Genomic DNA, 12,500 nt, shown 5'->3' with positions numbered 1-12,500 from the left:
TTAGAATATTTTTGAAGCAGTACAAATCAGTAACCAGCGACACTTAGAATATTTTTGGAGCAGTACAAATCAGTAACCAGCCCCACTTAGAATATTTTTGAGTCAGTACAAATCAGTAACCAGCGACACTTAGAATATTTTTGAAGCAGTACAAATCAGTAACCACTGACACTTAGAATATTTTTGAAGCAGTACAAATCAGTAACCAGCGACACTTAGAATATTTTTGAAGCAGTACAAATCAGTAACCAGCGACACTTAGAATATTTTTGGAGCAGTACAAATCAGTAACCAGCGACACTTAGAATATTTTTGAAGCAGTACAAATCAGTAACCAGCGACACTTAGAATATTTTTGGAGCAGTACAAATCAGTAACCAGCGACACTTAGAATATTTTTGAAGCAGTACAAATCAGTAACCACTGACACTTAGAATATTTTTGAAGCAGTACAAATCAGTAACCAGCGACACTTAGAATATTGTTGAAGCAGTACAAATCAGTAACCACTGACACTTAGAATATTTTTGAATCAGTACAAATCAGTAACCAGCGACACTTAGAATATTTTTGAAGCAGTACAAATCAGTAACCACTGACACTTAGAATATTTTTGAAGCAGTACAAATCAGTAACCGCTGACACTTAGAATATTTTTGAAGCAGTACAAATCAGTAACCAGCGACACTTAGAATATTTTTGGAGCAGTACAAATCAGTAACCAGCCCCACTTAGAATATTTTTGAGCAGTACAAATCAGTAACCAGCGACACTTAGAATATTTTTGAAGCAGTACAAATCAGTAACCACTGACACTTAGAATATTTTTGAAGCAGTACAAATCAGTAACCAGCGACACTTAGAATATTTTTGAAGCAGTACAAATCAGTAACCAGCGACACTTAGAATATTTTTGGAGCAGTACAAATCAGTAACCAGCGACACTTAGAATATTTTTGAAGCAGTACAAATCAGTAACCAGCGACACTTAGAATATTTTTGGAGCAGTACAAATCAGTAACCAGCGACACTTAGAATATTTTTGAAGCAGTACAAATCAGTAACCACTGACACTTAGAATATTTTTGAAGCAGTACAAATCAGTAACCAGCGACACTTAGAATATTGTTGAAGCAGTACAAATCAGTAACCACTGACACTTAGAATATTTTTGAATCAGTACAAATCAGTAACCAGCGACACTTAGAATATTTTTGAAGCAGTACAAATCAGTAACCACTGACACTTAGAATATTTTTGAAGCAGTACAAATCAGTAACCAGCGACACTTAGAATATTTTTGAAGCAGTACAAATCAGTAACCAGCGACACTTAGAATATTTTTGGAGCAGTACAAATCAGTAACCAGCGACACTTAGAATATTTTTGAAGCAGTACAAATCAGTAACCACTGACACTTAGAATATTTTTGAAGCAGTACAAATCAGTAACCAGCGACACTTAGAATATTTTTGAAGCAGTACAAATCAGTAACCACTGACACTTAGAATATTTTTGAAGCAGTACAAATCAGTAACCGCTGACACTTAGAATATTTTTGAAGCAGTACAAATCAGTAACCAGCGACACTTAGAATATTTTTGGAGCAGTACAAATCAGTAACCACTGACACTTAGAATATTTTTGAAGCAGTACAAATCAGTAACCGGCGACACTTAGAATATTTTTGAAGCAGTACAAATCAGTAACCACTGACACTTAGAATATTTTTGAAGCAGTACAAATCAGTAACCGGCGACACTTAGAATATTTTTGAAGCAGTACAAATCAGTAACCACTGACACTTAGAATATTTTTGAAGCAGTACAAATCAGTAACCGCTGACACTTAGAATATTTTTGAAGCAGTACAAATCAGTAACCAGCGACACTTAGAATATTTTTGGAGCAGTACAAATCAGTAACCAGCCCCACTTAGAATATTTTTGAGTCAGTACAAATCAGTAACCAGCGACACTTAGAATATTTTTGAAGCAGTACAAATCAGTAACCACTGACACTTAGAATATTTTTGAAGCAGTACAAATCAGTAACCAGCGACACTTAGAATATTTTTGAAGCAGTACAAATCAGTAACCAGCGACACTTAGAATATTTTTGGAGCAGTACAAATCAGTAACCAGCGACACTTAGAATATTTTTGAAGCAGTACAAATCAGTAACCAGCGACACTTAGAATATTTTTGGAGCAGTACAAATCAGTAACCAGCGACACTTAGAATATTTTTGAAGCAGTACAAATCAGTAACCACTGACACTTAGAATATTTTTGAAGCAGTACAAATCAGTAACCAGCGACACTTAGAATATTTTTGAAGCAGTACAAATCAGTAACCACTGACACTTAGAATATTTTTGAAGCAGTACAAATCAGTAACCAGCGACACTTAGAATATTTTTGAAGCAGTACAAATCAGTAACCACTGACACTTAGAATATTTTTGAAGCAGTACAAATCAGTAACCAGCGACACTTAGAATATTTTTGAAGCAGTACAAATCAGTAACCAGCTGACACTTAGAATATTTTTGAGCAGTACAAATCAGTAACCGCGACACTTAGAATATTTTTGAAGCAGTACAAATCAGTAACCAGCGACACTTAGAATATTTTTGAGCAGTACAAATCAGTAACCACGACACTTAGAATATTTTTGAAGCAGTACAAATCAGTAACCAGCTGACACTTAGAATATTTTTGAAGCAGTACAAATCAGTAACCAGCTGACACTTAGAATATTTTTGAAGCAGTACAAATCAGTAACCACGACACTTAGAATATTTTTGAAGCAGTACAAATCAGTAACCAGCGACACTTAGAATATTTTTGAAGCAGTACAAATCAGTAACCAGCGACACTTAGAATATTTTTGAAGCAGTACAAATCAGTAACCACTGACACTTAGAATATTTTTGAAGCAGTACAAATCAGTAACCAGCGACACTTAGAATATTTTTGAAGCAGTACAAATCAGTAACCAGAGACACTTAGAATATTTTTGAAGCAGTACAAATCAGTAACCAGCGACACTTAGAATATTTTTGAAGCAGTACAAATCAGTAACCACTGACACTTAGAATATTTTTGAAGCAGTACAAATCAGTAACCAGCGACACTTAGAATATTTTTGAAGCAGTACAAATCAGTAACCAGCGACACTTAGAATATTTTTGAGCAGTACAAATCAGTAACCAGCGACACTTAGAATATTTTTGAAGCAGTACAAATCAGTAACCAGCGACACTTAGAATATTTTTGAAGCAGTACAAATCAGTAACCAGCGACACTTAGAATATTTTTGAAGCAGTACAAATCAGTAACCAGCTGACACTTAGAATATTTTTGAAGCAGTACAAATCAGTAACCAGCGACACTTAGAATATTTTTGAAGCAGTACAAATCAGTAACCAGCGACACTTAGAATATTTTTGAAGCAGTACAAATCAGTAACCAGCGACACTTAGAATATTTTTGAAGCAGTACAAATCAGTAACCAGCGACACTTAGAATATTTTTGAAGCAGTACAAATCAGTAACCACGACACTTAGAATATTTTTGAAGCAGTACAAATCAGTAACCAGCGACACTTAGAATATTTTTGAAGCAGTACAAATCAGTAACCAGCGACACTTAGAATATTTTTGAAGCAGTACAAATCAGTAACCAGCTGACACTTAGAATATTTTTGAAGCAGTACAAATCAGTAACCAGCGACACTTAGAATATTTTTGAAGCAGTACAAATCAGTAACCAGCGACACTTAGAATATTTTTGAAGCAGTACAAATCAGTAACCAGCTGACACTTAGAATATTTTTGAAGCAGTACAAATCAGTAACCAGCGACACTTAGAATATTTTTGAGCAGTACAAATCAGTAACCAGACACTTAGAATATTTTTGAAGCAGTACAAATCAGTAACCAGCGACACTTAGAATATTTTTGAAGCAGTACAAATCAGTAACCACTGACACTTAGAATATTTTTGAAGCAGTACAAATCAGTAACCGGCGACACTTAGAATATTTTTGAAGCAGTACAAATCAGTAACCAGCGACACTTAGAATATTTTTGAAGCAGTACAAATCAGTAACCAGCTGACACTTAGAATATTTTTGAAGCAGTACAAATCAGTAACCAGCGACACTTAGAATATTTTTGGAGCAGTACAAATCAGTAACCAGACCCACTTAGAATATTTTTGAAGCAGTACAAATCAGTAACCACGACACTTAGAATATTTTTGAAGCAGTACAAATCAGTAACCACTGACACTTAGAATATTTTTGAAGCAGTACAAATCAGTAACCAGCGACACTTAGAATATTTTTGAAGCAGTACAAATCAGTAACCAGCGACACTTAGAATATTTTTGGAGCAGTACAAATCAGTAACCACGACACTTAGAATATTTTTGAAGCAGTACAAATCAGTAACCAGCGACACTTAGAATATTTTTGGAGCAGTACAAATCAGTAACCAGCGACACTTAGAATATTTTTGAAGCAGTACAAATCAGTAACCACTGACACTTAGAATATTTTTGAAGCAGTACAAATCAGTAACCAGCGACACTTAGAATATTTTTGAAGCAGTACAAATCAGTAACCACTGACACTTAGAATATTTTTGAAGCAGTACAAATCAGTAACCAGCGACACTTAGAATATTTTTGGAGCAGTACAAATCAGTAACCAGCGACACTTAGAATATTTTTGAAGCAGTACAAATCAGTAACCACGACACTTAGAATATTTTTGAAGCAGTACAAATCAGTAACCAGCGACACTTAGAATATTTTTGAAGCAGTACAAATCAGTAACCGCTGACACTTAGAATATTTTGAAGCAGTACAAATCAGTAACCAGCGACACTTAGAATATTTTTGGAGCAGTACAAATCAGTAACCACTGACACTTAGAATATTTTTGAAGCAGTACAAATCAGTAACCAGCGACACTTAGAATATTTTTGGAGCAGTACAAATCAGTAACCACTGACACTTAGAATATTTTTGAAGCAGTACAAATCAGTAACCAGCGACACTTAGAATATTTTTGAAGCAGTACAAATCAGTAACCACTGACACTTAGAATATTTTTGAAGCAGTACAAATCAGTAACCAGCGACACTTAGAATATTTTTGAAGCAGTACAAATCAGTAACCACTGACACTTAGAATATTTTTGAAGCAGTACAAATCAGTAACCAGCGACACTTAGAATATTTTTGAAGCAGTACAAATCAGTAACCAGCGACACTTAGAATATTTTTGGAGCAGTACAAATCAGTAACCAGCGACACTTAGAATATTTTTGACGCAGTACAAATCAGTAACCACTGACACTTAGAATATTTTTGAAGCAGTACAAATCAGTAACCAGCGACACTTAGAATATTTTTGAAGCAGTACAAATCAGTAACCGCTGACACTTAGAATATTTTTGAAGCAGTACAAATCAGTAACCAGCGACACTTAGAATATTTTTGGAGCATTACAAATCAGTAACCAGCGACACTTAGAATATTTTTGGAGCAGTACAAATCAGTAACCACTGACACTTAGAATATTTTTGAGTCAGTACAAATCAGTAACCAGCGACACTTAGAATATTTTTCAGTCAGTACAAATCAGTAACCAGCCACACTTAGAATATTTTTGAGTCAGTACAAATCAGTAACCAGCGACACTTAGAATATTTTTGAAGCAGTACAAATCAGTAACCAGCTGACACTTAGAATATTTTTGAAGCAGTACAAATCAGTAACCAAGTGCATTTTTGAATTGGTTACTGATTTCTCCGTTGAAGTTGGGGCTGCGGTTGGCTTCAGTTAGTGGTGGGGGCTTAATTTTCGCCGAGGGGAGCGTGTCCCGGTAGTGTCTCCGAGGAAGTGGTACCTATTGAAGGGGGTGTTTCTCAATTTGGGCCCTTTTTGAGTGGCTTTGCCGGATGGGTGTCCTCTGAGTTCAGGCGAATTTGGTGATTTTCCTAAAAGTGGTCCAAACGGGGATAGTGAACCTGACAGCTCATACCGACTTTGGGGCTTCCAAGCCGGGTAGCTCAACCGGATTTGATCCAGCGGTTCTAGCGACTGCCACGGCTTCGAGGGGGGACTGTTGTCTAAGTTCAGGCCGAATCTGGTGTGGTAGCTCAGCCGGATTTGACCCGGCGGTTCTGCCGACTTCACGCCTTCGAGGGGGGGACTCTCCTCTAAGTTCAGGCCGAATTTGGTGAATTTCCTAAGTCGGGAAGTGGTCCAAACGGGTTTGGGAGTGAACCTAACTGCTCATACCAACTTTGAGGCTTTGGGGCCGGGTAGCACAGTCGGATTTGACCCGGCGGTTCTGCCGAATGCCTGGCCTTCGAGGGGGGCCTGCCCTCTGAGTTCAGGCCGAATTTGGTGATTTTCCTAAGTCGGGAAGTGGTCCAAACGGGGATGGGAGTGAACCTGACAGCTCATACCGACTTTGGGGCTTCCAAGCCGGGTAGCTCAACCGGATTTGATCCAGCGGTTCTAGCGACTGCCACGGCTTCGAGGGGGGACTGTTGTCTAAGTTCAGGCCGAATTTGGTGAATTTCCCGAGTCGGGAAGTGGTCCAAACGGGGATGGGAGTGAACCTGACAGCTCTTACCGACATTGAGGCTTCGGGGCCGGGTAGCTCAGTCGGATTTGACCCGGCGATTCTGCCGACTTCCACGCCTTCGAGCGGGGACTCTCCTCTAAGTTCAGGCCGAATTTGGTGAATTTCCTAAGTCGGGAAGTGGTCCAAACGGGGATGGGAGTGAACCTAACAGCTCATACCAACTTTGAGGCTTTGGGGCCGGGTAGCACAGTCGGATTTGACCCGGCGGTTCTGCCGAATGCCTGGCCTTCGAGGGGGGCCTGCCCTCTGAGTTCAGGCCGAATTTGGTGATTTTCCTAAGTCGGGAAGTGGTCCAAACGGGGATGGGAGTGAACCTGACAGCTCATACCGACTTTGGGGCTTCCAAGCCGGGTAGCTCAACCGGATTTGATCCGGCGGTTCTAGCGACTGCCACGGCTTCGAGGGGGGACTGTTGTCTAAGTTCAGGCCGAATTTGGTGAATTTCCCGAGTCGGGAAGTGGTCCAAACGGGGATGGGAGTGAACCTGACAGCTCTTACCGACATTGAGGCTTCGGGGCCGGGTAGCTCAGTCGGATTTGACCCGGCGATTCTGCCGACTTCCACGCCTTCGAGCGGGGACTCTCCTCTAAGTTCAGGCCGAATTTGGTGAATTTCCTAAGTCGGGAAGTGGTCCAAACGGGGATGGGAGTGAACCTAACTGCTCATACCAACTTTGAGGCTTTGGGGCCGGGTAGCACAGTCGGATTTGACCCGGCGGTTCTGCCGAATGCCTGGCCTTCGAGGGGGGCCTGCCCTCTGAGTTCAGGCCGAATTTGGTGATTTTCCTAAGTCGGGAAGTGGTCCAAACGGGGATGGGAGTGAACCTGACAGCTCATACCGACTTTGGGGCTTCCAAGCCGGGTAGCTCAACCGGATTTGATCCGGCGGTTCTAGCGACTGCCACGCCTTCGAGGGGGGACTGTTGTCTAAGTTCAGGCCGAATTTGGTGAATTTCCCGAGTCGGGAAGTGGTCCAAACGGGGATGGGAGTGAACCTGACAGCTCTTACCGACATTGAGGCTTCGGGGCCGGGTAGCTCAGTCGGATTTGACCCGGCGATTCTGCCGACTTCCACGCCTTCGAGCGGGGACTCTCCTCTAAGTTCAGGCCGAATTTGGTGAATTTCCTAAGTCGGGAAGTGGTCCAAACGGGGATGGGAGTGAACCTGACAGCTCTTACCGACTTTGGGGCTTCCAAGCCGGGTAGCTCAACCGGATTTGATCCGGCGGTTCTAGCGACTGTCACGCCTTCGAGGGGGGACTGTTGTATAAGTTCAGGCCGAATTTGGTGAATTTCCCGAGTCGGGAAGTGGTCCAAACGGGGATGGGAGTGAACCTGACAGCTCTTACCGACTTTGGGGCTTCCAAGCCGGGTAGCTCAACCGGATTTGATCCGGCGGTTCTGCCGACTGTCACGCCTTCGAGGGGGGACTGTTGTATAAGTTCAGGCCGAATTTGGTGAATTTCCCGAGTCGGGAAGTGGTCCAAACGGGGATGGGAGTGAACCTGACAGCTCTTACCGACTTTGAGGCTTCGGGGCCGGGTAGCTCAGCCGGATTTGATCCGGCGGTTCTGCCGACTGTCACGCCTTCGAGGGGGGACTGTCCTCTGAGTTCAGGCCGAATTTGGTGAATTTCCCGAGTCGGGAAGTGGTCCAAACGGGGATGGGAGTGAACCTGACAGCTCATACCGACTTTGAGGCTTCCAAGCCGGGTAGCTCAGCCGGATTTGACCCGGCGATTCTGCCGACTTCCACGCCTTCGAGGGGGGACTGCCCTCTGAGTTCAGGCCGAATTTGGTGCATTTCCCGAGTCGGGAAGTGGTCTCTGTCACAACGGGGGCAAGTGTCTGAAGAGGTAAAGTGAGTAACCAGCACAGCTTAGGGAAGGGTTCCAAAGTTCTCAACAATGTGAATTCGGTTACCAGGAAAGCTTAGGAAAGCTGCCTGACTGTCCCAAACGAATGAACTGCAAAACTTAGGGAACATGCCCGAAGATGCTTAAAAGTGTGAAATCAGTAAGCAGGAAAGCATAGGAAAGTGCCTGAAAGTGCTAAATGAGTAACATGAAAAACGTAGAAAAATGCCCGAAAATGTTTAAAAGTGTGAACTCAGTAACCAGCAAAACTTAGTAAAACGTTGGAAAAGCAGAAATGAGTAACCAGAAAAACTTAGAAAAATGTTTGAAAATGAGAAATGAGTAACCAGAAAAACTTAGAAAAATGTTTGAAAATGAGAAATGAGTAACCAAGAAAACTTAGAAAAATGCCCAAAAAGAAGAAATCAGTAACCAGAAAAACTTAGAAAAATGTTTGAAAATGAGAAATGAGTAACCAGAAAAACTTAGAAAAATGTTTGAAAATGAGAAATGAGTAACCAAGAAAACTTAGAAAAATGCCCAAAAAGAAGAAATCAGTAACCAGAAAAACTTAGAAAAATGTTTGAAAATGAGAAATGAGTAACCAAGAAAACTTAGAAAAATGTTTGAAAATGAGAAATGAGTAACCAAGAAAACTTAGAAAAATGCCCAAAAAGAAGAAATCAGTAACCAGAAAAACTTAGAAAAATGTTTGAAAATGAGAAATGAGTAACCAAGAAAACTTAGAAAAATGCCCAAAAAGAAGAAATCAGTAACCAGAAAAACTTAGAAAAATGTTTGAAAATGAGAAATGAGTAACCAGAAAAACTTAGAAAAATGTTTGAAAATGAGAAATGAGTAACCAAGAAAACTTAGAAAAATGCCCAAAAAGAAGAAATCAGTAACCAGAAAAACTTAGAAAAATGTTTGAAAATGAGAAATGAGTAACCAAGAAAACTTAGAAAAATGCCCGAAAAGAAGAAATCAGTAACCAGAAAAACTTAGAAAAATTTTCGGCCAAGTGTGAAAAATATTCTAAGTGTCAGCGGAGGAAAATGCCGAAGCATCGGGAAAGATTCAAAAACTCATGCCGAACATGAGTTCCGAAGTGCCGGAGGAACTGGGCGAATTGAGCCCGGCGGTTGGCCAGATGTCGTTTTGAGTCTGCAGCCCGAAAACTTTAACTTTGTCTGCCGCGGAAGTCTGGACCGGGAAAAATCCAAACGGTTTTGCCGGGTTCGAGTTCCAGAGCGAAGCAGTCGAATTTGAAATTCAGACCCATTCAGTGCCACTTGACATTGTGACACAGTGAGGTTGGCGGGGTACCCGGAGATTTCTGGGAACACGATTTTTAGAACAAAATGGCGGCGCGGGACCACTTTGAAAGGCATCCGAAAAACGGTTCCGCGGGCAGAGCACTTGAATGACAGGCCTGTGTGCATGCCCAAGAGCTCTCGGAAGTCTAATTTTTGACACTTTGTCAAATTTTCGACAGACTTACCCAACTCTTGCTGCCTGTTCTAAGAATCAGTCAGAGGCCTGTGCGGCGGTCTCTTGACACTTTGGAGGGCGGGCAAACCCCACGTTGACTCCGGCCGTCCCTCCAAAAGGCACTTGCTATTGGGGGAAAGGATTGCAAGTAGCCTGGTTCCCGTGGGAGCGGCCAGGAAGGGTGCAGGCTGGCCCTTGCCTGAGCATTCCCAAAACCCTCTTCCGCTGAGAGCAGACCTCGCACGCCGCACTACCGGCTCTGGGAGTGGTTGGCCGCTATTGTACATAGTCCGGTCCTTCCTCTGCCACCCGGCAAGTGCGATGGCTCTGCCGCCCTGCGGTGCTCGTCACCCAGGTTTGGGGAACACGATACTTAGAACATGTTGGCGGCTCGGGACCTGCAGGCGAAAGGGGCCCCGTGGTGCTGAGCACATCGACCTCGGGTCTCAGTGCAAGCCGGAGAGTTCGCGGAAGTCTTAAAAGATTTTGACATCTGCTCAATTCTTTGACAGGCTTGCCTGACTCTTTCCGTCCGTTCTAAGAATCAGTCGGAGGCCGGGGCGGGGACGGTCTCTTGACACACGGAGGGTTGGCTTCCCTCCTCAGGTGTTTGTGTCGAAAATGAAGGCGAGAGATGCAAGCGTCCTGGTTCCCCTGGGTGCTGCCAGCAAGGGTGCAGGCTGACCCTTGCCTGAGCACTCCCAAAAGCCTCTTAAGCTGAGAGCAGGCGCCGCACTACCGGCTCTGGGAGTCGTTGGCCGCTATTGTACATAGTCCGGTCCTTCCTCTGCCACCCGGCAAGTGCGATGGCTCTGCCTCCCTGCGGTGCTCGTCACCCAGGTTTGGGGAACACGATACTTAGAACATGTTGGCGGCTCGGGACCTGCAGGCGAAGGGGGCCCCGTGGTGCTGAGCACATCGACCTCGCGTCTCAGTGCAAGCCGGAGAGTTCGCGGAAGTCTTAACAGGCTTGCCTGACTCTTTCCGTCCGTTCTAAGAATCAGTCGGAGGCCGGGGCGGGGACGGTCTCTTGACACACGGAGGGTTGGCTTCCCTCCTCAGGCGTTTGTGTCGAAAATGAAGGCGAGAGATGCAAGCGTCCTGGTTCCCCTGGGTGCTGCCAGCAAGGGTGCAGGCTGACCCTTGCCTGAGCACTCCCAAAAGCCTCTTAGGCTGAGAGCAGGCGCCGCACTACCGGCTCTGGGAGTCGTTGGCCGCTATTGTACATAGTCCGGTCCTTCCTCTGCCACCCGGCAAGTGCGATGGCTCTGCCTCCCTGCGGTGCCCGTCACCCAGGTTTGGAGAACACGATACTTAGAACATGTTGGCGGCTCGGGACCTGCAGGCGAAAGGGGCCCCGTGGTGCTGAGCACATCGACCTCGCGTCTCAGTGCAAGCCGGAGAGTTCGCGGAAGTCTTAACAGGCTTGCCTGACTCTTTCCGTCCGTTCTAAGAATCAGTCGGAGGCCGGGGCGGGGACGGTCTCTTGACACACGGAGGGTTGGCTTCCCTCCTCAGGCGTTTGTGTCGAAAATGAAGGCGAGAGATGCAAGCGTCCTGGTTCCCCTGGGTGCTGCCAGCAAGGGTGCAGGCTGACCCTTGCCTGAGCACTCCCAGAAGCCTCTTAGGCTGAGAGCAGACGCCGCACTACCGGCTCTGGGAGTCGTTGGCCGCTATTGTACATAGTCCGGTCCTTCCTCTGCCACCCGGCAAGTGCGATGGCTCTGCCTCCCTGCGGTGCCCGTCACCCAGGTTTGGAGAACACGATACTAAGAACATGTTGGCGGCTCGGGACCTGCAGGCGAAAGGGGCCCCGTGGTGCTTAGCACATCGACCTCGCGTCTCAGTGCAAGCCGGAGAGTTCGCGGAAGTCTAAAGCTTTTGACATTCGCTCAAAGCTTTGACAGGCTTGCCCGACTCTTTCCGTCCGTTCTAAGAATCAGTCAGAGGCTGGTGGGGAGGTCTCTTGACGCAAGGGGAGGGGTGGCGTCCCTCCTCAGGCGCTTGTGTCGAAAATGAAGGCGAGAGATGCAAGCGTCCTGGTTCCCCTGGGTGCTGCCAGCAAGGGTGCAGGCTGACCCTTGCCTGAGCACTCCCAGAAGCCTCTTAGGCTGAGAGCAGACGCCGCACAACCGGCTCTGGGAGTCGTTGGCCGCTATTGTACATAGTCCGGTCCTTCCTCTGCCACCCGGCAAGTGCGATGGCTCTGCCTCCCTGCGGTGCCCGTCACCCAGGATTGGAGAACACGATACTAAGAACATGTTGGCGGCTCGGGACCTGCAGGCGAAAGGGGCCCCGTGGTGCTTAGCACATCGACCTCGCGTCTCAGTGCAAGCCGGAGAGTTCGCGGAAGTCTAAAGCTTTTGACATTCGCTCAAAGCTTTGACAGGCTTGCCCGACTCTTTCCGTCCGTTCTAAGAATCAGTCAGAGGCCGGTGGGGAGGTCTCTTGACGCAAAGGGGAGGGGTGGCGTCCCTCCTCAGGCGCTT

This window comes from Hemiscyllium ocellatum, unplaced genomic scaffold (assembly GCF_020745735.1).
Source record: "Hemiscyllium ocellatum isolate sHemOce1 unplaced genomic scaffold, sHemOce1.pat.X.cur. scaffold_2397_pat_ctg1, whole genome shotgun sequence".
NCBI lineage: Eukaryota > Metazoa > Chordata > Chondrichthyes > Orectolobiformes > Hemiscylliidae > Hemiscyllium > Hemiscyllium ocellatum.
Note: the sequence above shows the minus strand (reverse complement) of the source record.